General features: G+C 39.5%; 2 pseudogenes; both read left to right on the top strand.

The window, feature by feature from the left end:
• Window positions 1-2,656: 2,656 nt before the first annotated feature.
• On the top strand, window positions 2,657-10,505 carry LOC128596409 (ubiquitin-40S ribosomal protein S27a-like; annotated as a pseudogene).
• Window positions 10,506-10,596: 91 nt separating this feature from the next.
• Window positions 10,597-11,166, top strand: LOC128596408 (U1 small nuclear ribonucleoprotein A-like; annotated as a pseudogene).
• Window positions 11,167-27,978: the final 16,812 nt, after the last annotated feature.

Genomic DNA, 27,978 nt, shown 5'->3' with positions numbered 1-27,978 from the left:
TGGCTGGCTTGAGCACCCACAAAACACAGCAGCCTCACCATTGTCAGATATCTTATGTGTCAGGCTCTGAGAGAAAGTATTCCACAAGGCCTGGGTGGAGTTTGCAGGCTTCTTACTGCTTCAAAACATCACTTCTGCCACATTTTATTGGTCAAGTAAGTCACTAAAACCAGACCCAATTCAAGGAAAAGGAAATTAGACCCCCCCATCAACAGGAAAAGTAGCAAAGAATTTGCAGTCATCTTTGATCATCCATAATATGTCCTCTGCCTACAAATTATTCACAAAAGAGATGAACTCACATGCAAACATGCACCCCACATTTCCCAAGGCTCCCCAAAACCTCATCCCTTTTGAGCACTGGTCTAAAGTCAAAATCAAGATGAGCTCCTTAATGGAGTTCCTTGAGGACAGTTCTTCTTTATCTGAAGACCATGAAAATAACAAATTATCACACCCAAATATCCAATAATGACACAGGACAGGCTAACTGCAATTAACACAGCCATTCACAGAAGAGGAGGACAGAATCATAGGTTCATGGGAGTCACTAGTCTGTAAAATTTAAGAAATCCAACCAGACCCATAGCAATAATTCCTTTGCTCTAAAGCCAAGGTACAAATGCATTAAGCGTTTTCCTGAGGGGAGAGAAAGTGTCACTGATGATGAGAGGTCAGGGTGGCCAGTAACAATCAGAACTGATGAAAAAATTGCAAAAATTCATCAGATTGTGCAACCAAGTCATCAGCTAACTGTAAGAAGCATGGGAGACCAAGTAAACATCAATAGATAAACAAGAAAATCTTTACTGAAAATCTTAGGATGAGAAAGATGTGTACCAAAAAATGGTCACGAAAGAGCTCACTGATGAACAAATGCGAAGGAGAGTTGAAGTTTACCAAGAACTTCTGGAGAGGCAAGATGATGTTTTGGGCCATGTTATCACCTGTGATAAACATGAGTGTACAATATGATCCTGAAACAAAGCAACGAAGTGCACAATGGAGGTTAGCCAATTCTCCATGACCAAAAATTTTCATCAGTCCAAATCAAAAGTCCAAATGATGTTGCTACTCATAATCTTTTTTGATACCAGAGGGATTGTTCAGTATGAATTTATAGCAGCTCGACACTGCTAACCCAGTTTACTATTTGGAACTGCTGAAAAGCCTGCGTGAAATAGATTAATACAGCACAAATTTTTGCCAACAACTCATAGACTCTTGCATCATGACAATGCACCAGCTCACATGGCACTGTCTGTGAGGGAGTTTTTACCCCTGTAAACAAATAACTATTGAAACATCATCTCAATTCACCTGATCTGGCCCCTAATGACATTTTCCTTTACTGGAAGATAAAGGAAATATCGAAAGGAAGATATTTTGATGACATTCAGGACATCAATGGTAATATGATGACAGCTCTGATGGCCATTCTAGAAAAAGAGTTCCAAAATTGCTTTGAAGGATGGCGTATCAGTGCATAGCTTCCCCAGGGGAGTACTTCAATGTTGATGGTAGCGATATTCAGCAATAAGTTATGTAGCACTTTTTCTAGGACAAGTTTGTGAACTTAATTGTCAGACCCTTGTACTTATGAACTAAATGTGCTATAAATTTAAAGATTTATTCTTTAGAGTACAAGCCACTTTGTTGAAGGAAACTGTCTCAGTATGAGTAAACAGAGTAGTCTAGCTTTCATTTCATAGACTAATGATTTTCAGGTGACCAATGGATTCAGTAGCATTAGAACATTGAGAAGGCTGTACTGAATTCTGTCAACAAGTGACCTTGGAATAGGGCATCATCAAGTGGGTAATAGATGTCAAGTTGAACTTCCAGAAGGACACTGGCATTCTTTTCCTACACACAGATAAGTAAAACCCAAGACTACATTGCAGATATATGTATAATAATTTTCATGGGTTCTTAAGAATATTTAGAGAATGGAACCACTTTTTTTTTTTTTTTTTTTGGCCGGGGCTGGGTTTGAACCTGCCACCTCTGGCATATGGGACCGGCGCCCTACTCCTTGAGCCACAGGCACCGCCCTGGAACCACTTTTAAAGATTTAGAAGTGTCAAAGACCACAAGCCGAACTCTTTATTTTTCTGGGTTACTCAAAATGTGCCAAAAAAGGTACAGACAGATTCTGGTACTGATAGAGTTTTGATGGATGGGCCCTACTTCTAATGGTTCTATGTGTTATGAATCTTGTTTATTAAAAGATAAAGTCTGTAAGCGCTCAGTAAATGTTAGTTCTCAGAATCCTTTTTATGAAAGTAACTATATACATGTAAAACTTTGCTAAGTTTTGGAATAGGTGCAGTGGCTCACACCTGTAAGCCTAGCACTCTGGAAGGCTGAGGCAGAAGGATTAAGCTCAAAAGTTCAAGACAAGCGTGAGCAACAGCAAGACCACATCTCTACTAAAATTATAAAAAAATAACCTGGCATGGTGGCACAAGCTTGTAGTCCCAGCTACTCAGGAGGCTGTGGGAGGAGTATTGCTCAAGCCTGTGAGTTTGAGGCTACAGCGAGCTATAATGGTGTCGCTGTACTGTAGCTGGGGTGAAAGAGTGAGACTCTACCAAGAAAAAAATTAAAATAAAGAGCCTTTCCAATCATCATCTGTGGTAGAACCGCTACCAAGATGCAGATTTCCATAAAAACTCTAACAGGGAAGACCATCACTCTTGAGGTTGAGCTTTCAGATGCAATAGAAAATGTAAAGACCAAGATCCAGGATAAGGAAGGAATTTCTCCTGATCAGCAAAGATCCATTTTTGCTGTCAAGCAACTGGAAGATGGATGTCCTTTCGACTACAACATTCAAAAGGAGTCCACTCTTCATCTTGGGTTAAGACTTCATGGTGGTACTAAGACAAGGAAGAAGGCTTATACTACTCCCAAGATGAAGGAGCATAAGTGAAAAAAGGTTAAGCTGGCTGTCCTGAAATAACATAAGGTAGATGAGAATGGCCAAATAAGTTGCCTTCGTCGAATGTCCTTCAGAAAAGTGTGGTGCTGCAGTTTATATGGCCAGCCACTTTGACAGACATTATTATGGTAAATATTGTCTAACTTACTGCTTCAGTAGGGTGGCGCCTGTGGTTCAGTGGGTAGGGTGCCAGCCCCATATACCAAGGGTGGCAGGTTCAAACCTGGCCCCAGCCAAAACTACGACAACAACAAAAAACTTACTGCTTCAGTAAACCAGAAGACAAGTAATTATATATGAGTTAATAAAAGACATGAACTAATGTTTAAAAAAAGAGAGAGAAAGAAAAAAAATCGACAGATTGAAAGAAAGGAAGGAGAGAAGGGAGGGAGGAAGAAAGGAGAGAAAGAGAGAGGAAGAAAGAAAGGGCGGGAGAGTGGAAGGGAGGAAGGAAAAGAAGACTTTGCTAAATTTTATGTAGAATTATAGTTAAAGGTATGTTTTCTACTCACATTGAGTTTCTAAACCAATGAATAACAGACATTTAAAATGGCAATTTCCTAAATAGTTAAAGAGAGACAGAAATAGCGAAAAGTGTTTGTAACACCTTTTGTTTTAAAGAAGTCTACTTTTATAATATGATTGCATTACTTGGAACATGAACATTTTTCTATATTACAACACCAAACAATAGCACATAGTGTGGGAGCAAATGGAAAATGAAGTGGGTGATTGAATATAATCAAGATAAATTCCATGCCATCAGAATGGTGAAGTAGATAAAGCTACACATTAGGTTTCATATTCAAATTCTTTTAACTTTGCAAAATTTCTCTCAAATGTATTTAGACACAAGGTGTCAGCACAACCTTGAGTTCAAATAATTCTCATCAGACTATCCAGATAATTGGGTAAGGCAGATTTGGTCTAAAGACAGCAACGTGGCTTAGTGTCTCTCTTCTGTGTTAGGCATTCTGTTTAGTTATTTAGTACTGATGGTTTTTAAATGCTGTAATATAAACTCAAAGGGGTGCTCAAAAATAATACTGAGACAAAGCACAACACCATAGGAAAGCTATAAAATTTATCCAATGGGTTTTATAATAAATCATGTGGATTTTACAGAAATATGGCAATAAATCTCTAATATGATTATGATTTATGTGTAAAGTTTACTATTGTTTCATGCCTAATTAGAAGTCATTCATCTCAGACTATTAATAATAAAAAGCTATTTCTACACATACATATTATCACTGACATGTATCTGCTCAGACTGAAGCAGAATCCAACCATTTTCAAGGGTACATTAAAGAATACATTTTTTTAAGATTTATATTTCTGATAACAGATATTTCATTTATTTATATCCCACCATTAACTGACTGTCAGATATTCATCCACAGGGCTTGAGAATGACGTGGGACATTACATTATGATAAAAGGGTCTATTCACCAAAAAGACATGACAAGCCTAAATGTATATCCACTAATAGCTGAATCTTTGCCTTTCATCAATTATTTTTTTTTAGGATAAAAAAAAATAGGATATTTTTTTTAGGATCCAAGTATGTACTTTCTTAAGGCTCTTGACAAAGAGCCCTCTAGAAAGGTAGCACTAGTTTATGCACATACCCAGAATGGATGAGAAATGCCTCTTCTCTTCATTTCCACCAAAACCAGATGAGCATTCCATCTACAATAGTTTTTAAATATGGTTTTGTTATTTTCAATTTCTCTTCACTGACACTAATCATCAGATAAATGCAAATCAAAACTACCCTTCACCTAACCACAGTGAGAATGGCCCACATCACAAAGTCTCAAAGCTACTAATGCTGGCATGGATGTGGAAAGTAGGGAACACTTTCACACTGCTAGTGGGACTGCAAACTAATACAATCTTTTTGGAAGGAAGTATGGAGAATCCTCAAAGAACTCAAATTAGACCTCCCATTTGGTCCTGTAATCCCATACTAGGCATCTACCCAGAAGAAAAAATATCCTTTTATCTTAAGGACACTTACACTAGACTGTTTATTGCAGTTCAATTTACAATCACCGAAATGTGGAAACAACCTAAATGCCTGCCGGGTCCTCTGGCAGTCGCAGTTGAGGGAAGATCGGGGCCAGCCCCACCTCGTCCCAGGGGCTGAGCTGGATGGCGAGTGTCGGTGGCGAAGGGAAAACCACACAGAGCCGGGAGGATGTCGAAGCAGGATCTCAACTTTATTGCGTCAAGCAGCCGCTTATATAGAGTGTGGGGAAGAGGCGAGGAAAGGAAGCGGGGGATGAGGTACGTGAAATGGTGTGATGGGTGGTATAACAGGGTTGGGCCAATGGCATGGTACCGCGTTGGCTGTATCTAGGTAGAGGCAGTTTCAGGCCGGGCCTTGCTGAGTCATTGCTACGTGGAAGTAGCTGGATGGATCTACTTCTAGTCAAGCTCAGGAAGTTGCACTAGGCCTCAGGCACATGACAGGGCCCAACAAATGCCCACCAACACAGGAATGGATTAACAAGCTGTGGTATATGTACACCATGGATTATTATTCAGCCACTAAAAAAGATGGAGACTTTACATCTTTTCTACTAACCTGGATGGAGGTGGAACACATTCTTCTTAGTAAAGCATCACAAGATTGGAGAAACAAGAATCCAATGTACTCTGCTCTAATATGAAGACAATAGATGAGCTAATACAAGGGGGCATAGGGAAATGAGTAAGTGGGAAGAGAGGAGGAAGGAGGGAAATGGGGGGATCATGGTGTATGCAGACTTCTTGGGGGTGGGACACAATTATGAGGGACCTTATCTAATAAACTAAATCAGTGCAACCTAATTCTTTGTACCCTCAATGAATCCCAAACAATGAAAAAAAATAATGAAAAACAGAAAACAATTTCTCCTACTAACAGCAGCTGTAAAATCTTAAGGTTTTTTAAGCATGGGTTCTTGTACTGCCCTTCAAAACAAGATGAGTGTGATGCTACTTATATGTAAACCTAGTGCTTTGGAAATGCTTAAGAATGATTGAAAGATTTTCTTTGAAATTGGATATGGAATGGTCATTTCGTATAATTTTTTTCTGTGTGTGCATGTGTGTGTGAGACAGTACCAAGTTAATTCTCCCCTAATAACATTTGTATATCTTTATCACTAAATTGTCACATCATTTTATAATGGTAAAATTATGTTTTTCCTGGCTGGGTGGCTGTATCTCAGTGGTTAGGGCACCAGCCACATGCTCTGGGGCCGGTGGATTTGAACCTGGCCTGGGCCTGCTAAACATAACAAAATAGCTGGGCATTGTGGTGGGCGCCTGTAGTCCCAGCTATTAAGGAGGCTGAGGCAAGAGAATTGTTTGAGCCCAAGAGCTTGAGGTTGCTGTGAGCTATGATGTCACAGCACTCTACCGAGGATGACAAAATGAGACTCTGTCTCAAAAAAAAAAAAAAAAAAAAATATATATATATATATATATATATTATGTTTTTCCTGCTACAGCATGTCCTTCTTTAAGGGCAAGAAATTTTGTTTGATATGTCTTCTAATATCTTGCAATTACAAAGTCTGGTATAGCAACCCATTCACTAAATGTTTAGTGAAAGAAGGCTGGAATGAAGGAAAATGGAAGGGAGGAAAAGTAAACTACAAGTTAGTCCTTATCCAAATATCACAAATTCCAATTAGCATAATCCTATTAAAGGAATTTAATTGTATTCATTGCCTTTTTATTAATTTGTTGGCTTCTAAATCAATTGACTATATTAAGAATCTTCATAAAATATACAGCAGATGCCTACTCAGGGCCTATTAAAATACTTGCTCTTGTCCAGATGTTTTTATAAACACCAAAGACTTTTTGACAGTAGTGAAAGTCTGGAACTGTTGACAATTGTCAGAATGCAATCTGTAGCTACCTCAACCCACGTAGAAGAGAGTTTCAACTCTTTCTTTCCTAATTAATTACAGAATTAAGTTTTATTTTATTAAAAAGAGAAAAATATTTTCATTATGATTAGAATTTTATATTTGTGTGAAACACTTGTAAAAGCTAATCTAATGAGGATTCCATTAGTCTGAAACTTCTGTTTAACCAAAACTTTGTTAGGCTGTACAGAGAAATGAGACTAACATATACAGTGTTTCAAAATGCATTCTGAATTAACAGGGATTTAATTATACCTAATATAGGTTTATACATTGTTTTCAAATAACTTGAAAATTGATGTAGCATGGAGAATCCCTGATGATCTTAAAGTTATAGTTGATTTTACAGATGTGATAATTCAAATGCATCATTGTCCACATAAGAAAACCAAGGCCCCAGATAAGTTAAGTGACTTATCCAGAATCACACAGCTGGTTAATGTCACAGTGGAGCCAGAGCCTAGGTCTACTAAATCCAAGGCATTACGATTATATGCACTTATTGGACAAATGGACTAACTCACCACTTCCTTTTGCAGTTGCCTTTAGTTCTTTACCTAGAGAGTAGAGAGATTTTTCTGTAATAATATGTAAAACAAGGATAGGTGGAATAGTCGAATGACCAATCGCATAAAAGACATAGAAATCGGTCTCTATGGTGCAGAAAAATGGAATTAATTTCCTAAGGTCTGAATATTTTGGAATCAAATCTCTCAGAATAAAACTCTGCCTTCTGAGTCTGCTTCCCCTTTTATAGCTCTAGTTTTGGCACAGTGCTAAGCGTCTGGGACCTGCATGGGAGCTAACAAGGAAGAAGGATGAGAAGGAACTCGGCCCTCCCTCTTCCCAGCCTTGGTGATCAAGTTGAGCATCTTTGTCTCATCAATATCTGACTGTGAAATCTCTTGACACCTGAAAAGACTAGCAATTTATTTATAAGGATAGGATACCTGAGTGTGAAGCTTTCTGCCAGCAGAGATTTTTCAAAGATTTATCTTCCTCCTGGAGTAAATATCATGTTTTTAATTATTCATCATGTTTCTCCTGTTTAACCACAAGCTTCCTCAGAGGACAGAAGTGTATTAAGGCTTTTCTGTTACTATGAGAGTGTGAAGTGTGAATGGAATATATATGTTTTAGCATTTCATTGTTATTCTGGGCGAACAAAATTAAACATTATTTGCAAGTGCTGCAGTCAGAAACAACAAAAGGTGTAAAGTGATGCAACAGAATTTATACTGTGTGCACGCTGGAAAACTTAAATGGAAAATGCTCATAGTTGAAGTGGAAACTGAAAAGATTTCATATTCTTAACAGCTATATTAGAGAGGTAAAAATGGGAGCATGCCTATAAATATGACCAGAAAAGCTTTATTTAGATTCATGCTGAAGGAATGCTCCACAATTTTGAGTGTCTTCTATACAAGCTTAAATTTGGTGAGCTGCCTGTTCTTACATTGAATCCTTAATAATTAGCCTAAGAAAGAGATACTTTCTTCATATTTTCAGGTTAGTTGGAATCATTAGGTTACAATTTATAAATACTAAGGTGGAAAGTAGCCCTCTAGGCTTTTCCTTCAGGTGCTTTGAGATCTAATTTACATATAGGAGAATTTGTCATTTCCAGTGTATACAATCCTATGTGTTTCAACAAATGCATAGAGTCATAACCCCACTGCCTTCAAGATATAGAAGAGCTCCTCCTTTCCAGAATTGTCCTCACGTTTCTTTGTATCTACCTCTTCCCCCACTTTCACTGCCCAGCAAACACCAATAATTTTCTTTCTTTCTTTTTTATTGTGGGGGGGGTTGCCTTTTTGAGAATGTAATGTAAATGGAATGAAATACTACATAAAACTTTGGGTCCAGTTTCTTTCACTCTGTATAATGCATTGGCCATTCATCCGTGCTGTGTGTATGAGTCAGTAGTCCGTTCCTTTTTGTGGCCCAGTATTCCCTGGCATGGATGTTCCAGTTTCTCTACCAGCTCGACAGTTGATGGACATTCGTTTTGTTTCCAGGTTTGGGTGATTATAATGAAACAGCTATAAGCATTCGTGTACACTTGTTTGTGTGAACATAAGCTTTCATTTCTCTTGGGTAAATATCTAGGAGTAGGATTTCTGGGTCATATGCCAAGTGTATTTTTAACTTTATTAAAAAATGACAAACTATCTTCCAAAGGGGCTGTCGCATTTTGTATTCTCAGCACAATTCACAACTGCAAAGATGTGGAATCGATCCAAGTGCCCATCTATTCATGTGTGGGTTAACAAAATGTAGTGTATTTATAGCATGGAATAATATTCAGCCACGAAGAAGGATGAATTAAGGCCTTTTGCAACAATTTGGATGGAACTTAAGACCATTATCCTAAGTGAAGTTCTAAAGTTTGGAAAACAAACACCACTCTGAAGTCGGAACTACCTGAAGAGCACACACATGTATAGAGGGAAGTAAAACTCAATGGAAATCAAGCAGCAGGGAGGCCAGAGGAGAGGATGGCGAAACCCGACCTAATGGGTACAAGGAACAATGTCTAGGTGATGGGCACATTACACTCATGGCTCAAGCCCATCAAAAGCAACCCATGTAACCAAAAACATTTGTAGCCCCTGTAATATTTTAAAATAATAAAAAAACTGCATTATCTTCAAATATATGAAGCATTAAGTAACGTTGCATTCTTGCTAGCACTTGATATGGAAAGTCGTTTTGTTGTTTTTTTTTTTTAATGTAAGCCATTCTAATAAATGTAATAGTAACACATTATGATTTTAATTTGCATTTCCCTAATGTCTAATACTGCTGAACATCTTTTAATGTGGTTATTTGCTATCTGTATGGCGTAGTGTATGTTCACATTTTTTGCCCATTTTCTTATTGGGTTATTTGTTTCTTTATTGTTGAAGTTTTCTTTTTTTTTTTTTAAAGCGTACTTTATATATGTAATGTAGTTTCTAGTCTTTCAGGAGATAATGTGTTTTAAAAATATTTTCTTCCAGTCTGTGGCCTCCTTTTCCTTTTTTCAACAGTTTTTTGAAGACAAGAGATTTTTAGCTTTTGTTTTATTTTGGTGGGGTTTTTGCATACCCAGTGTCCAATAGTTCTCGTGCCATTTCTTGACAAGACTGTCTTTTCTCCATTAAATTGCCTTTGCATCTTAATCACAAATCAAATGACCACATAAAAGTGGGTCTATCTCTGGACTCTCTGTTTGCCTTGATCTATTGTGCTCACCAAATACCACACTTCTTGATTACTGTAACTTGATAGTCATGATAGAGGTGTGAGACCTCTAACTTTATTTGTATATTAGTCAGTGGTGAGTAGGGGAAATATGTGGCCAGCACATTCCGATTTAACCTTTAAAACTTTGTGCAGGTCAATACATGTCTGCAGGCTGAATTCAGTCTACAGATTACCAGGTGGTCCAGAGGAAGAAGACTTCTGGCAGATCTCCTGGAGGACCAGCTCTTGCAGAAAAGTCTTCTCCAACCCTTGCAGCGAGCAAGGCTTGATGTCAGCAGCATTTGCCACATTTCCCAAAATAAAAGGCGACTCTAGTACAGAGAGTATGAGGCTCATCATCTGTGAGAACCAGAGGCAGGCTACAAATCACCCGTAAAGCATGAAATCAGGCTCCTGCACAAATTGCAGTGCTATTGCCCTACCTCAGCACTTCACAGCAGTTCCTAAAACCCACACCAACTGCACGGATGGTATCAACCACCTCAATGAGAAGATCAAGACACATGTCCATCCAGTATGCTGAGACTGACTCAGATATCATTGCCAAGGTAAAGGGCACCTTCGTGGAACTGGACCACCAGCGGGATAAAAGGAGAAACTGTTTGCCAAGAAGGCCCTGCAGGGTGGGGCAGCTGCTCCCCTGGTGGGGGCAGCCCAAAGGCCTGTCCTGGGTGTGCCTACGATGACAGAGGCGCCCCGCATCGTTTACCACATGTGAGCCCAGCCGCCCTACATACCGTGCCCTGCCATGACCCCCCTCCAAGCCTCTCACCTGGCCAGATCCCATCAGAGGCCAGGCCCCCACAGCCGCTTATGCCACCTGCCCAGCCTCTCTCTGAGAATCCCCCGAATCACATCTTGTTCCTCACCAACCTGCTTGTGCTGCCCATGCTTTTCAACCAGTTTCTGGCTTCAGGGAGGTCCATCTGGTCCTGGGCCGGCACAACATGGCCTTTGTGGAGTTTGACAATGAGGTGCAGGCTGGGGCAGCTCATGATGACCTGCAGGGTTTTACAAGCACCCAAAACAACCCATAAGCATCTTTTTTGCCAAGAACTAGCACCTTTTCCCCATGCCTGCTCCACCTCTGGTCTGAGGCCACCCCTTCTCCCCTTGGCTCAGCCCCTTGAAGGTAAATTCCCCCTTTGGAGACTTCTTGAAGCTGTGAGTGAGTGATTGCCACCACACAGGATTGTACCCAGAGTCTGTCCCCAGACAGTGTACCGGGCACTGTTAGTCTGGAATTAAAGTGGTTTTTTGAGGTTTGGTTTTACACACACACACACAAAAGAATGAAATTACAAATCCCTTCAGTGACATCCCACTCCCCCTCCAACTTTATAAATCTCTCCACTGCTTCCTTAAGCCAAAGGAAATACTTTAAATTCACATTCAGAGATGAGGCTTAAAATACAAGGGGCTGTTTCTTAAAAAGTTAAACATAAACTTACCACATGACCCAGCCTCTACTCCTAGATATCTATTGAAGAAGAATGAAAACATGTGTCCACGTGTAGGCTAGCACACAAATGTTCATAGCAGCATTATTTGTAATAGCACCAAAGTGGAAACAACCCAAATATCTATCATTTGTTTATCATTTAGATAAACAAAATGTAGTATTTCCATGCAATGGAATACTGTTCAGCAGTTACAAAGAATGAATTGAATGAAACATGCTATCACATCTCAAAATGTTATGCTAAGAGAAAGAAGCCAGACAGAAAATGTTACATACCGTATGATTTAATTTATATGCGGTATCTTAAAAGGGGAAATCTATGGAGAGAAAAACTAAATTAGTGGTTGTCTGTGGCTGAGGGTCAGCACCTGGATATACTGTAAATGAGCATGAGGGAATGCATGGGGTTGATGAAAATATTTCAAAACTGGATATGGAGAACATATTTCAAAAGTGCACAACTCATTAAACTTACCAAAAAGGTCATTGAATTATACATTTACATGGGTAAATTTTATGGTATATAAATTATACTTCAATAAAGTTTTTAAAATGCAAATGCCTGCTTGAGATAACAGTTTAGCATGAAGGAGTCTCACACAGACAGCAAGGATTCAATCTCTGAACCAGTGTAAATGGTTAATTATAGAGCTTACCCTCTTTTGTTTGGGGAGAAGATAAGGCTGGAGAAAGGAGTGCAGTGAGCACAGAAGAGAGGTGGGGATTAAAGGGGAGGGGTGGCCTTGCAGAGGCGTTAAGACCGTGAGACCCATCTGGGTTCTTGTCCCAGCTCCAACACTTCCTAACAGGTCATTGTGGGCCAGGTATTCATCTTCTTTTGTTCCCCATTAGCCCTCTGTGAAATAGTGCCTCTCACAGGACTACTGTGAAAAAACAAAGTGATAATTCATATAAAACACTTAGCCTAGTGTCAGGCCCATAAAAATAATTTTTGGGTTTTTTTTTTTTTTTTGAGATAGAGCCTCAAGCTGTTGCCCTGGGTAGAGTGCAGTGGCATCACAACTCACAGTAACCTCCAACTCCTGGGCTCAAGTGATTCTCCTGCCCCTGCCTCCCAAGTAGCTGGGATAACAGGTGCCCGCCACAACGCCTGGCTATTTTTTGGTTGCAGCCATCATTGTTTGGCAGGCCCTGGCTGGATTCGAACCCGCCAGCTCAGGTGTATGTGTCTGGTGCCTTAGCCACTTGAGCCACAGGTGCCAAGCCTATAAAAATAATTTTTAAAAGACTTACTGGGCGGCACTGTGGCTCAAAGGAGTAGGGCGCCGGCTCCATACGCTCCCGGAGGTGGCAAGTTCAAACCCAGCCTTAGCCAAAAACTGCAAAAAAAAAAAAAAAAAAAAAAAAAAAAGAAAGAAAGAAAAGACTCATTATTTAAAATAGCAATTTTTTAATAGAAGACAAAACTTCAAGCGGCCACTAATTTGCATTGATTTTTCTTATTTACTCTCAGCTGGGGAGAAAGATCTCTTATCTTTCACAATCCAAAGTGAAATATGCTACAACATCTCAAAAATGTTGTGGAGTTTCCCTGGGACTGTCCAGGATCTCAGGTGTACACCGCCTGGAGCCAAGCAGGGGAGTGTGACTGCTCACTCCCTTCTCAGGGATCTAGGAGAGTCTTCACCCTAGTCTTGCACCTCATGGATCTTCCTCCTTTCTCTCACTTCAGCAGAGGACATTGCACTGTCTGGTATTTGAAACTCTCTTATGTAGAACTTCACATTCAGATCTCCAAGTTTTCGTTTTGATAAGTGAAGGGAAGATGTGACATATTCTTATTCAACAAAGCCTGACTTTCAAGTCTTTTCTCATTCAGGATGCAAAACTTAAAAGTAAAAATAAAAAATTAGCAGGCAGAACTGAGCAATAACTTTGTCGTGAGTTTTAAGGTGAATGAATTAGATGGAAAATGAAGGGAACAAAAACCTGACAATTATTAATCCCAGAGAAAACAAAAAGCCTTCCAAAAAAGAAAATGTCATTGTGGGTCACTGTGTGTCTAATTGTGAAAAACATTTACTTAGTGTTGAGAATACAAATACTGATGTTCCACTAATCAACAATCATGGTACAACTCTACTGGGAAGATGAAGTGAGAATGAGGGAAACATCGGGGGAGGGATAAGAGACCCTGAGTCCCATCTTGCAAAGTAGAAAGCCAATAACAAAGGATAACCAACATGCAAAAATATAAAGAAGTCAATTATAAAAATAGTATTAAAAAATATGAAGGTAAACAGAGAGAGAGACTTAAATGGATCCTAAGTGATTGTTTCTTGATACTGGTAATTAGAGATGAGGAGTGGTGGGGTAGAAATTGTTGGTTTTAGTTGTAAGAATTATAGAATATTAACATTTTAAACTATGCATATCGATATCCTCAATACAAATTGGGAGAAAATAAGTAATAGAGGGGAATCTCTTTTCTAAGTTTGAATCGGAACTTTGGTCCAGGTCAAATGTATTTCTTTAATTTATTTCAATTAAAGATTGGTCCCAAAGAGTATCTCCCTGCTTTGGACATATTCTTAGAAGCATAAAGTCCTTGGCAGTAAGGATAACCTCCCCACGCTGTTTGTCAAGGAAAACAATAGTGTTCCAGAGGGAAGGAGAAACTATGGTGTAAGCAGAGCCATCTTTATGTAGAGAGTCAATTTTATCCGAGGGTAACTCATGGAAGCCTTCTTTTTATGTTTTAGAATATGTACCTATGTTATGGAAGAGTGGAATGTTCAAATACATATTTGGATGAAACCTCAGGAGATGTGCTTTTTCTTCTCAGGTTAGAAACTTCAGAATAAAAATTCAGAACTGATGCTAGAAGTTACTTTAAGGATGCAAAGAAATTATGGTTAATTTAGCTGCTAAGTTAATGGTTACCCTGACATCAGAGCTTTTTAAGGCTTATTTCCTCTCAGGAAGTGCAAGCCCATCTCACCCTCCCCCCCAGTATATTACCTTTTAATTCAGTGCATCAAATATATATGAAACAAGATGTGTGCCATGGTTTGAATTTTGCCTCCCCACCCCCGCAATTCATATGTTGAGGTCCCCACCTCTAGTGTCCCAGAATGTGACCTCATATAGAAATAAGATCATGGCAGATAAAATCAGTTAAGATGCGGCATTAGGATGGGTTCTAATTCAACAAGATTGTTGTCTTTCTAGAAAGGGGAAGTTTGGACACAGAGACAACACCATCTGACAATGAAGACAGGGACTGGGGTGACACTCCTTTATAGGAACACCAGCAATTGCCAGCAACCCACTAGAAGCCAGGAGAATCCCATGAAAAAGATTCCTCCTCACAGCCCTCAGAAGAAAGCAATTCTGCCAGTAGCTTGACCTCAGACTCCCAGACACTAGAACTCTGAAACAATAAGTTTCTGTTGTCTAATTACCCCGTTTGTGGTACTGCATCACAGCAACCCCAGCAAACCAATACAGTGTGTAATGTGCTCTTTCTATTAAGCAATGGTCTATTCCTCAAATTTTTTTTTTTTGTTACAAACACACTATTCAGAGTCAGTGAAGCTAGAGTCTATCTTCTCAACTTAATTGTATTGTCAATTGACTTAAATTCTTTTTTAGAAGTACATTTGTATAGTGATGTGTGAAAAGTTGTGGGAAGAGAAGGAAAACATGATTACTAATTTCTTTAGACTGGATGAATCTCCGGGAATAAAAAGGATCAGACTCACGAAGACTTTCCAGTTGCATTCCTTATTTGGTTTTCTACCCTGTTTCCCCGAAAATAAGACAGTGTCTTATTTTAAGGTGTGCTCCCAAAGATGCGCTAGGTCTTATTTTCAGGGGATGTCTTATCGTTCCTGTAAGTAGGTCTTATTTTTGGAGGATGTCTTATTTTCAAGGAAACAGGGTAGCTAACTCAAGTCCTTTCCGTTTCCATTAGCTTCGTCAGTTTTCCTAAGAGATCAGTGAAAGCACATAGTTGTGTGTAGTTTGCTTCGGATCTGTACACTCTAACGCAACGTGAGTAAGCCTGCCTTTCCATTTAAAATGCTCTCTTATGGAGATTTCTAAAAGAACTAAAAATAGACCTACCATTCAAGCCAGCGATCTTACTACTGGGTATCTGTCTACCCAAAGGAAAAGAAATCATTATATCAAAAAGATACCTGCACTATTCACAATACCAAAGATATAGAATCACCCTAAATGTCCACCAATCAGTGATTGGATAAAGAAAACATGGCATGTTTTATTCAGCCATAAAAAAAGAATGAAATCATGTCTTTTGCAGCAACATGGATGGAACTGGAAGTCATTATCTTAAGTGAAATAACTCAGAAAAAAATGTCAAATAGTGCATGTTCTCACTTATAACTACGAGCTAAACAATGAGTATGCTTAGGCATAAAGATTGGCTCACACCTGTAATCCTAGCACTCTGGGAGGCCACAGCTGGCAGATGGCTTAAGCTCAGGAGTCCAAGACTAGCTAGATCAAGAGCAAAACCCCCATCTCTACTAAAAATAGAAAAAACTAGCTGGGTGTTGCAGCGGGAGCCTCTAATCCCAGCTACTCAGGAGGCTGAGGCAAGAGAATCACTTGAGCCCAAAAGTTTGAGGTTGCTGTGAGCTGTGACGCAATGGAATTCTACCCAGGGTAACATAGTGAGACTCTGTCTCAAACACACACCCACACACACAATGAAAAGATTGGAGACTGGAAAGGTGGGAGGGTAGGAAGAGGACGTGGGATGAGAAATTACCTAATGGGTACTGCATACATTAATTGGGTGAATGTTTCACAAAAACTCAGACTTTTCTACTATGCACTATACCCAGTAACAAATCTGCACATGTACCCCATAAATATATAAAAGAATTTAAAAGAACAAAATAATGATAAATAAATAAAATAAAATAAAAAAACTGTTCCCTCCAGACAAACTACTATGGATCTGAATAAGACACCCCCACTCCCTATGCATTAGGGATCTATGACTACAAATGGAATTTAAAATGTTTACCTAACACAGAAGAAATTTCTAATCAGTGGTGTATATGTGTCTCGATGTGCAGTCAACCCTGATGTCTCTGGAGTATATGCCCTATCTCAATGTGCATATTGGGAGCATCTCCAGAATAAGGTCCTGAAAACGTTCTACTCATTGTGTTATTAAAATAATTGTGATGTAGCTATGTTGATAATTCAAGTTAAAAAACACATTCTCTTGGATTATCTGAATGTTGCAGGCAAATGTAGAAACTTATCAGCATGAATTATTATCCAGAGAATTGATTCAATTTTCCATTTCATTCTGCTCATGTAAGCATGCTCAAATCATTGAGAAATGTTCCCAGCAATGAACTGCATTTAAAACCTTGGAAAATTTGAGACCAGCCTGAGCAAGAGCAAGACCCTGTCTCTACTAAAAATAGAAAAACTAGCTGGGTGTTGTGGTGGGCGCCTGTATTCCCAGCTACTAAGGAGGCTGAGACAGGAGGATCAAGCCCAGGAATTTGAGGTTGCTGTGAGCTATTATGACAGCACTCTACCCAAGCTGTTTCAAAGCAAACAAAAAAACAAAAAAACTTTGGTAAAAAGTTATTTTAGTCTGATGGCCAAACATAACAACATCTCTGGTGAGGTAAGTAAGGATCTTAGAAGTCAAGGGATTTGATGGCGATTATAAAATGGTAATACTCACACTTTTGACTGCTGCAATTACAAGAGCTACAAAATACAGTATACGAGATAACAAATGGTATCATTATATATTGAAAATTACAACTTGGATACAGTGTTTTCCCTTCTTAAAATGTGTATATATTTTTTGAAGCCCTCTTTATATGTGCATCTTTATTAATACCTTAAAAGCAAGACACTGTTGCAAATTTAGTAACTATCATAATTTCAAAGTAGTGATGAGTGTAAATAATAATGTAAGATATTTATAACAACTGTAATGTGATATGCAAATATCTGTTATTTCTGTTAGTGACAAAGTCACTGATGCTGATACATAAAGACATTGTAGGTTACCAATAGGTAGAATAAATAGTAATCCAAGCAGGATACGGTATTAGAATTTTGAACAGATGTAATTATTTTATCAGTTTTCAGAGTGATTCAGGAACTCTTGCTGGGTTCTTAAGAATGAGACTAAGACCTTGGACTGACTTGACCTTGGATGAGGGGTGGGAGTACATATGGAAGACACCATTGAAAGGTCTAAAACCCAAGCTGAATTACATGCATCTTAGAGCCAAGACAATGTGTTTTGCAGTAACATTCATTCATTCAACAAGAATTATCTGCTGGAACCACAAACTGAGTGGATGCTTCCTAGCAACTTAGTCCTATCTTCAAATATTCAAAATCCAGTCACGGAAATCCAGAGATCAATGAGAAATTGCACTACTTTAAGAAAAAGTTATTCATCTTGATTGAATTGGCTTTCAAGACAAGGACATATAGTCTACATCTAATCATGCCACTGGTTCTCTCAGTAATCTTGGCCAGTTCACTTGTGTGTATGTGTGTGTTCTGTTTGTGCCAAAATATTTTTATAGGCTTTATATTTTAGAACAATTTTATATTGACAGAGAAATTGAGATCATGCAGAGAGTTTCCATATACCCTGCACTCAATTTCCTTCCTTATTAATATCTGACATTAGGGTGCTCCATTTTCTACACCTAATGAACTAGTATCAATCAATACATTATAACTAAAATCCATACTTTATTTAGATTGCCTTAGTTTTACTTCATGTTTTTTTCTATTTCTGGGATACAATACTACAGTTAGTCATCCTGCCACTTCAGCTTCTTACACTCCTCTTTGCTGTGGCAGTTCTGAGACTTCCCTTGTTTTTGAGGACCTTGACTGTTCGAAGGAGTACTGGTCAGGTTTATTGAAGAATATCCCTCTACAGAGGTGTAGCTCAAGGTTTTGGCATGATTAGACTAAAGTTGTGGGGTTTTTAAGAGGAAGATCACATAGGTAAACTGCTACTTTCAATATATCAGATCAAAGGCACATGCTGTCAGCACGAGTTACTACTTTTTTTTTTTTTGAGACAGAGTTTCACTACATCACCCTCGGTAGAGTGCTGTGGTGTCACAGCTCACAGCAACCTCAAACTCTTGGTCTTGAGCAGTTCTCTTGCCTCAGCCTTCCAAGTAGCTGGGCCTACAGGCGCCTGCCACAATGCCGGGCTATTTTGTTGTTGTTGTTACTGTTGTTGTCATTGTTGTTTAGCAGGCCCGCTCTGGGTTCGAACCTGCCAGCCCCGGTGTATGTGGCCAGCTCCCTAACCACTGAGCTACAGGCGCTGAGCCAGTTATCACTGTTGATGATCACATGACTGAGGTAGTATTGGTCAGGTTACTCCGTAGTAGTCATTAATCCTCCCCACCCCCACTAACTCACTGTTTGCATTTCTCTAACTCATTACTAAGGGAAAATAATCCTCGCTATTCGTGATAACCTAGTTCTTTATAGAAGCGTAGATCTAGAAGAGATTTTGGAAGATGAGTTAGTCTAGTCTCTTGCACCTATCTCTCAGCCATCCAGTTTCTGGCTGGCCTACTTTAAAAGATAAAAAGGGATGGAGACTTCACAGTGAAAGAATTCTAAACTCTTGACAAATGAGGCTCTACAACTCAATCCATCAACAAATATATAACATACAGTGTAGGACCCTGTGCACGCTGCTTAGATATGTGTAGAACTCCGAGGCATTTACACCATCTTAAATCATTTCTGGAACAAGGTAGTGCATAAATAAATAAATATGTGGGCAGAGAGACAAATGACTGAGTAAAATACAAGGCAGTGGGAATCGATACAAAAAATTGTAGTGGATATAAACACGGTTTTTGGACTGATAAGATCTAAATTTACCTTCTAGGTCCACTGAATTAAATCACTGGACTTCAGACAAGTCACTTAGCCTTTCTAAATCCCAGTCACCTTAATGGTAGAATAGGATTACTCACACCCACTATTAAAAGTTGTACAAATCAAATACCATAGAGGAAGCATCTGGCACACAGTAGGTCCTCAATCCATGGTAGCTATTGCTATTAGACAGGTAATAATTGTATGACCCCGTTTGAAAGTCACTGTAAATTAACGTAAATGTCTGTTTTAGGTGGGTTTTCCTCTGCTGGAACGAGTTTAAAGGATGCACACGTATTCTTGTCTCTTTCGTTTCCTTCCTGCTTCCTACCTTCCTCCCCTCCCTATTTTCTACCTTGTTTTTCCTCAGATTTCATTACCTCTTTCTTGTTCTCTTAGGCAGCCAGTGACTTAATATTACTCTCCGCTGCCAAGCCCCTTTGTTACCCTGGCATTTCTGAAGCTGCAGAGCTTCTTGGTGACTGATAAGAACTCCTTCTCCCCCAGGTAGTCAGGCAGAAGCCGAGCGCTGGCTGGAGGGACGAAAATGCTCCTGTGTGGGAGACTTGGATTCCTGCATTTGTTTATTTTAAGTGTTTGGTTTGCTGATCGTATTACTGTAAAGGGTAATGGTATTTGGGAATAAAAGTCAATGAATAAGTAATGATAATAGAAGTAAGAACCAGGACTGTGGGATAGAAAGCTTGTGTTAAAAATAGTCTGTCATTTTCAACTCTGCCTACTAAGCCTTTTCCCAGACTGAAAGACGCGGATGGTGCTTCCGAGAGAGGAGCCAACGAGCACGGTGGGAGCTGTTCCACACCTGGAGGAAACCCGCGCACCAGGGCAGAGACCCTCTCTGTCATGGTCAAACCACTCTTCTGGCTTTTCTCTGATACAGGTAATGAAACTTTCTTTTTCCTCAAGCCAAGTAACTGGAGTGAAAATGTAAAATGTATAGATTTAAGAATGGAAACTCAAAAAGGAGAATGTGTTCAGGTCTGTTTTGAGAACTTTATGCCTCGAGACAGTTTTCCTTCCAAGTAGTTGATGCTGTTATGTTTACAGTTAGGACAGGCAGCTATCCACGAGGCAGTGAAAGCGCAGACATGTGCAAGGTGAACCATAGGGAAATACAAAAAGGAAACGTGGCTCAGGATGAGGACGCAGAACCACAGCATCTGGGACATCAGGCAGTCATTATCCAGAAGACTGGTCAGACTGCAGTCCTGCACCCGCAGCACATGTGGCTGCCAAACCCTGATTCTCTGAGTCAACCCAGAGAAAACAGACAACGATGCAAGCAAGGACTTTGCGCTCAAAACATCCAGCCTCCCGTCCAGGAAGACGGGATCTCAGGCCTGCAAGCCAGGGCATCATAGCCGACCTGAGCAAGTGCTCTGGTGCTAGTCCGGGCCACGGATTTATTGCTTTAATGGCTAAGGTCACAGGCTAAGGCATTCTCCAGATTCTGCTGTCGAATACAGACACCACGGCCCCTCCTTCCTTCCCCCATCAAACGCCAGGAGTCTGTTAGGGCAGAACTGCACAAATGGGAAACACCCATCAAATGCAGCAGGAATATTAACTTCACTAGGAAGCCTTTATATGCCATTACTTTAGAAAGGATTCCTTGTTAGTCCTACCATTAAACAATTAAATTGTCAGAGATGAATTCCGCGCCCGTGTGTGCGCAGGATGTGTAATTTCCCACTCAGGTGGCGTCTGCTGCAGGTTGTTGCTTGCTCGCTCTTTCTCTCTCTGTCTCTCTCTTTCCACCCCAATTGTAGCTTTTCCTTTACATTGTTGAAAACAAATACATCTTCCTGATGGTATAAGCAGTTTTTGTTATGAACTTTGATATGCCCGCACGTTTTATACAACACAGAAGATAAGAATACAAAATGAAATACTCAAAGATTAATTTGTCTCCAGGTATCTCTCTGCCAGAACATGATTTTTTTAGGTCCCTTTTCCTGACACTAGTTATTGATATGGTCTGTTCACTCCATATGCGTTCAGTACGTGGACATTACATCACAGAGCTCTAAATCAAGGCACAGCCAAGGCCTACAGATGGGAACAATGGTTAGCAAACACGATGTGTCCCTCATATTTTCATTCTATTAGGGATTTATGCCTTCTTGGCACTGATTACCTTATCTTAGTTCTCTATTATAAAATACTTGACCTATGAAAATCAAAGCTTGTGAAAAGCACACATATTTCACTTAAACCCACTACTAATTATTTTTGTCAGTAAAGCACATATTACTTGAAATAAATTTGATGACATTCAACAAATATAATTAGGACCACACTTCAATCTCCATCGGTTCTTATATAACTCATGTTTTTACCTAATCAGAATATATTCTGACCCTTGTCAGCTTCCAAAACTTTTCATTGAGGCTTTAATCTTTTTGAAAATGCTAAAAACAAAAATAGACTAACTATACATTGAGACAAAAAGACTCTAGAAATTACATACATACAGGGTAAAGAGTGAACTCGAGAAAATACCGCCAGTTATCTACAGATCCGCCAGCTTCTGAAAAAAAAAAAAAACATGTTGGATTAATTCTGTATGTGTCAGTGCAACTATTAGTCACCTAATAAATCCTTCTTGATTATGATAACATAGGAACATAGATGCCTCCCACTGTCTTAATATTAAGCCTCATAGAATGTTCAGCCTTCCTGTTTTATAACAATGTACAGAACAGGCAAAGAGAGAAAGAAAAGGGGTTTTGGAATCAGATTATTTCCCATTCTCCACTGAGAAATCAGAAAGCTACAGTTTCTCCCCTGACTGCCCCTTTTAAAAATCTCATTTCCCTTGGCTTATATCCTTTTGCAAACAGGAAGACAAAAGTGTAATTTTCCAAGCATCCTTCTGTTGCCTGCCGAGAGTTAGACTCAGGCTAAACCTGGGGGCTGGTCTGCTGTCCTGCTCTGGGTTCTCTCACAGCCCTGCACAGCCTCTCACTGGCACCAGAATCTGACTTCAGGTTTCAGATGAAACACTGCACCTCTGACTCAGTCGCTCATGTTCTGGCACAGTGTGGACCCACGTGTTTATGTTTTTGGTCAACCCAAAACTGCATAGGCCTTTACTCTCAGAGGCAGGACAAGGCTGTGGGAGGGGGAGAATTGTCCTTGGAAGAAGCAAAGGACAATAGAACAAAAAGGTAATATTCCCAGAAAATACCCATGCTGCCATTGTTCTTATTAACTTTTTATCTCAGTTTATTACATAAAAAGTTTAAACTCATCCTACCTCCAACATACACAAATGCAAACACACACACACCACTCTTTCACCATCTTTTGCTCAAATAACTCTTCCTTTTACCTTCGTGCTGTAACAATAGCACTGCCGTCTACCTGGGTATGAAGATTTTTAAGCCTTAGTACTGGCTTTGATTCATCCAGAGTCCCCATGCCTGCAGCCCTCTGTGTTTTGCCCACGTGTGGAACTCCTGGGTGTTACCTCTTAGCTCCTGGGAGGTCTCCTTCCTCCTCCTCTTAGGTTATCCAGATCCCACCCAACTCTCATGTCCAACTATGACCTATCTTGTCCCTGAAGTCTGGGATGAATTTTGCGTTAGATGTATACCCAGTTACCATACTCTTTTAGTCAATATAGTATTAATAGCTTTCAAAGTACTTCAATCGAAAATTTGTAATTGGAAAAAGTTACAAAGTATATTAGAATAATATCTCTTCAGGAATAATTGGCATGTGTATTGCAAACCTTCCTATGTATTCATTAATACAGGTCCCTCCAAATAGTACCCTGAGCAGGGGAGCATATATGTTACGTGATTTCCATTCAGAAATAATACTTACTAGTTTGTATTACACCTGGAATCGTGTCATTCATTATTAATTCTGATGATTAAAGTTTTTGTAGTATTATGATACTCCTATTAAAATACAACTATCCCTGAGAGATGACACTCCAAACTCATTATCAAAGATTTACATCTTTTCAGAGATTATTTCAGGATTATCTGAAGAAATAGCAAATAACTTTTCACCTGTGATGGTAAATAAGTAAATTCAGCCACATGTGGAAACATAACAAGTAACTACTCCTGGGTGGCGATATTAGGACAGTTAGTAGAGAACGCCTGCTACCAAAATTCAGCAACCCCATCCCAGATTTATTCTTTAAAGTTTAAGCCAAAAGGGTCTTTGCACACCATTAAATACTGACATCACTGAAAGAAGTCATGTATTAAGCCCAAAATGTTATTTTCCTCTCTGAATAAATGCATTTATCATATTCCTCAAACTGATGTTCTAAGATCTTACTCTAATTCTGTGAATTAGAAGAATTAATAATTCATTCATAATTTCATTTAATCCTAAGGCTCTGGCCTTAATGTTTATTGAAATAATCATAAATGTTTATAATTTGCTCTCCTATTCTATCCTTGGCCAGACCAGACCATTCAGCTGACCCTTGGACACTTCCACCTGTCTATTCCATGAACACCTTGATGCTCAACGTACCAGAACCAACAGAATACATTCCCTTCACACCTGTTTCTGACCTTGTGTTATGGCACAGTGTGGACCTGTGTGTTCAGGTTTTTGATCAAGAAAATACTATGTAGGCCCTTATTACCATAGGCAGGAAAAGGCTATAAGGAGACAATTCTTCTTGGAGGAAGAAAAGGAAAACAGAACAAAAAAGGTAATATTCCCATCCGTTATGGGTTTACATAGTCACATGTTAACTCAAAGAGTAACCTCATGGTCAATTTTCACTTTTCTCTTCCTTATAATCAGTGATTATATCCTGACGATTTCAATTCTGTGATACCTCACACTTGTCTCCTCATTTGGTATCCACTTATTTAAAGCAGATCTAGAGAGGACGATGGAGTCTTCACTAGGCTGCTGAAAGAGTGTCTTATATAGTGTTCCCAACCCACTCTCCACTGCACATGACTTCTTCCAAAGCTTGGCTTTGATCATATCATTCTCTGGTTCAAAAATCTTCAATGCTTTCCATTGTTTATTAAATCAAAATCAGATTCATGGGCTTTCCAGGTTATATTATTATGATACGGCTTTGTCTACCTTCTGCCTTCCCATAATCTTTAGTAAAATCAGAACACTCACTCTTCTCTCAAGATACCCATTTGCTTTCCAACCTATGTGCCTTTCCTCAAATAGTTTCCTTCACTTGAAATAGTTTTCACCCATTCTTCATTTCCACTCCTTGAGACCTACCTATCTTCAAGGTCAAGTTTTAGTCTCCCAAATAAATCTTTCTGGCTCCCCCCAGCTGAAGGTGATCGTCCCACCTTTGAACTCTCATGGCATCTCCTGTGCCATGACTTACTCAATAGTATCATTATGTCCATGCTTGTCTTATGCTACTCACTTCATTAACAACTCCATAAGTCTAGGAACAGTGTCTTACTCATCTCTACTTCACTTGCAGTGCCTAGCTCAATTAGTGCATATAAAATGCACATAATGATTGAAATGTTACTTAGCGAGTTTTGAAGGAGGATGAGAAAGAAAGTGGATGAGTTCCTAGTTTCTGAAAGGATGACTTTGCCATAAAATGACATTAAAGAGTCCTGGGAGCAGCTTCACACACTTTGTAATTTTGTATAAGACTGTATGTAGTTCAGGACAAACCTCTTGGTATTGATGGAAATGTGTTAGGGGAAAGGAAGACAGGTTGGCCCAAAGCACCGGCATCTACTTGGATAAAATCTTTACTGGAGACTTTCAGGAAGTCAGGGCAGCAGGAAACAATTGGGTGCTAGGAATCCTGGGAATGCCCTCAGGTCTTGGAATTGTTAGGGCTGATGAGAGCCCTGGGCCAGAGAATTGGAGAAAAAGAAAATGAGATAATAAACTAACTTCCTGTTTCACCGTAATATACACTAGACTAGAGGAGCACAATTTTAGTCTTATTTGTGTTTCTGCATATATATAAAACTGTTAATCAATTGCTTAGTCAATCATCACATATTAAGTGCTTTCAGCATACCAGGCACTTGTACTGTGCTAAGTGCTGAAGATACCGGGGTATACTAAAAAGACAAAGGTTCCTGCCCTCACGGACCTTATTGTTTAGTGGGAGAAATGATAAATATAAAACATAACATAAAATACAGAACTATTAGAAGACAATCGACCCTCTGGATAAAAATGAAGCAGGATATGGAGGTAAAGTGCTAGAGTTTTCAGCAGAATGTCCAGGCCTTGTTAAAAAAGGTGATACTTGAGCAAAGACGGTGGAAGAGGGGAACATTCACCCATGCAGCCTTCTGGGGAAAGAACATAACAAAAAGGAGTAACCAGTCCGGTACGTGTGTCCTGAAGCTGGCAAGGCCTGATATGCTGGAGAAACAGAAAAGAGGCCAGACCACCTGGAGGGGTGACAGGCAGAATGAGGTCAGAGGGGAAAACAGGCTTCAGGTCTTTGAAAACGTGGTTTTTACTTTGAGTGAAATGGGAGGGGGGGACCATAAGAAGAGTCTTGGTAATTGACACATTGGCCCTTGAGCTAACATTGAACTGTACACAAAGACTGAAGCAGGGAAACCGGTGAAAAGGGCTCTCACAATACCCCAGACAAGAGATGATGCTGATGGCTTGCAGCAGGGTGACAGCAGCAACGATGATGGCAAGTGATAAGAGTCTAGAAAAATTTTAAAGGTAAAAAACAAACAAACAAAAGACTCAAGGATGACTCCCACATTTTTCTGCCAGAGAAACAAGAAAAACAGTGTGGTTTATTAATGTAGACTATTAAGGGTAGCCTAGGTTGGCAGAGATTGCCTCTGGGATCTGTAAAGCTGTGGGGGTGTCTCTACCTTTAGACATCTACACAGAGTCTGGAGTCAGGAGAGCATCTAGGCTGGAGATATAAATTTGGGAGTCAACAGAATGTAGACAGGATTTGAAGCCAAGAGACTGGATGAGTTTGACAAGGGAGTGGCTACAGAGAAGAGACCAGATCCAAGGGCTGAGTTGGAGACACTCCAGCTTTCGGAGGTGCTAGGGAAGAGGAAGACCCAGAAAGGAGGCTGAGAAGGAGCCATCAGAGAGGGAGGAGGCAGACCAGGTGGGGTGGTTGTCCTGGAAGCCAGGATAAAGATGTGTAAAGGGAGAGGGAGTAAGCAACTGGGTCAAATGCTACTTACAGCTCAAGTAAAATACAAAATGACCTTTGTATTTGGCAATGTGGAGGTCATTGGTGACATTGACTAGACCGGTTTCAATGGAGTGATGAATAAGAAAGCCTAATTGGAAAAGATTTGAGAATAACAGAAGAATTGGAGAGACTGAGTGTAGATGCCTCATTTTGCTATAAAAATGTTCCATTTTTTAAAAAGCCAGTAATTCAAACTTTTTATTAATACACACAGGCATTGTGTCCATAGCAATGTGAATACATCACATTTTACTTGTGAAATCTCTCTATCTAATGAGAAAAAGGCTTTGTGAAATGGGTTTCAGCAGTTTTAAGTCTGGCAACTCTCTTCGTTAACTGTAGAAAAACAATCACTGCCTTTAGTAAATTTGCAGCTCAAAGTATTTTAAGTTGTACAATCAAACTTCTATCTTGGAACTTCACTCACTCACACACTCACACACACACCCCACACTTCCTCAAATGAAGACATCGGAGCTCTCATTTGCATATTGTCCCTCATTATAAATAACATTCACTTCTTTGAAATATTTTGTTGATTTACTTTTTTTCTCAAGCCATAGTCACCACATACCTTAAATTTTTAAATGATGTTTCTTACTCCATAAACATTTGACTGTCTTTTCTACTTATAGACACAGGGTTCATATTGTCCACAGTTGGGCCCTGAGTCTCCGAAAATATTTTGGGATTAAAAGCAGGGCAGGGAAAGCTGTCAATAAAACATGCTAATGTATCTGAACGGGACAGGGTCTAGCAGGACTGCAAAGGTGCTGTGAAGTACAGTGATTGGATACTCGTGTTGTCATTTTGCTGCAACATTAAAGCCAAGAGTCTTCTCCACCCCAGGGTAATGCCAGTTTCCCAGAAGGCTCCTTTGTCAGAGCCAAAGCTCCAAGATGCCAATGCACCCATGCTGATATTTAGTCTCATGTTATATCTCAATTTTATGCTTAATTTGCTCCTTTTGGTTTTTATGTATTTTGACACAGCCAAGTGTATGTGGGGATTTCCCCACAGTCCTATATAGGGAGATAAAAAAACATAATAAGCCATGCCTCTAAGCCCTCACATTTAAGTCTTTATTTGACTTAGACAATAACCAGTTTTAGATACTGATTTAGATTTTTAAGTACTTGCACTACTTTAAATGCCCTCTGCTGCTCCTCACCTTTCTCCCCCACCCAAATGAAAATTATATTCTACTCTTAACCTGGACATACAATTCTCATTGACTGCCCCAAACGGGATCTTTACAACTCTTAAATTGTCATCATAGTGGCCTACATGAAGCAT

This window comes from Nycticebus coucang, chromosome 10, assembly GCF_027406575.1.
Source record: "Nycticebus coucang isolate mNycCou1 chromosome 10, mNycCou1.pri, whole genome shotgun sequence".
In the NCBI taxonomy this organism is placed as follows: Eukaryota; Metazoa; Chordata; class Mammalia; order Primates; family Lorisidae; genus Nycticebus; species Nycticebus coucang.
Note: the sequence above shows the minus strand (reverse complement) of the source record. Positions and strands in the feature narration are given on the sequence as shown.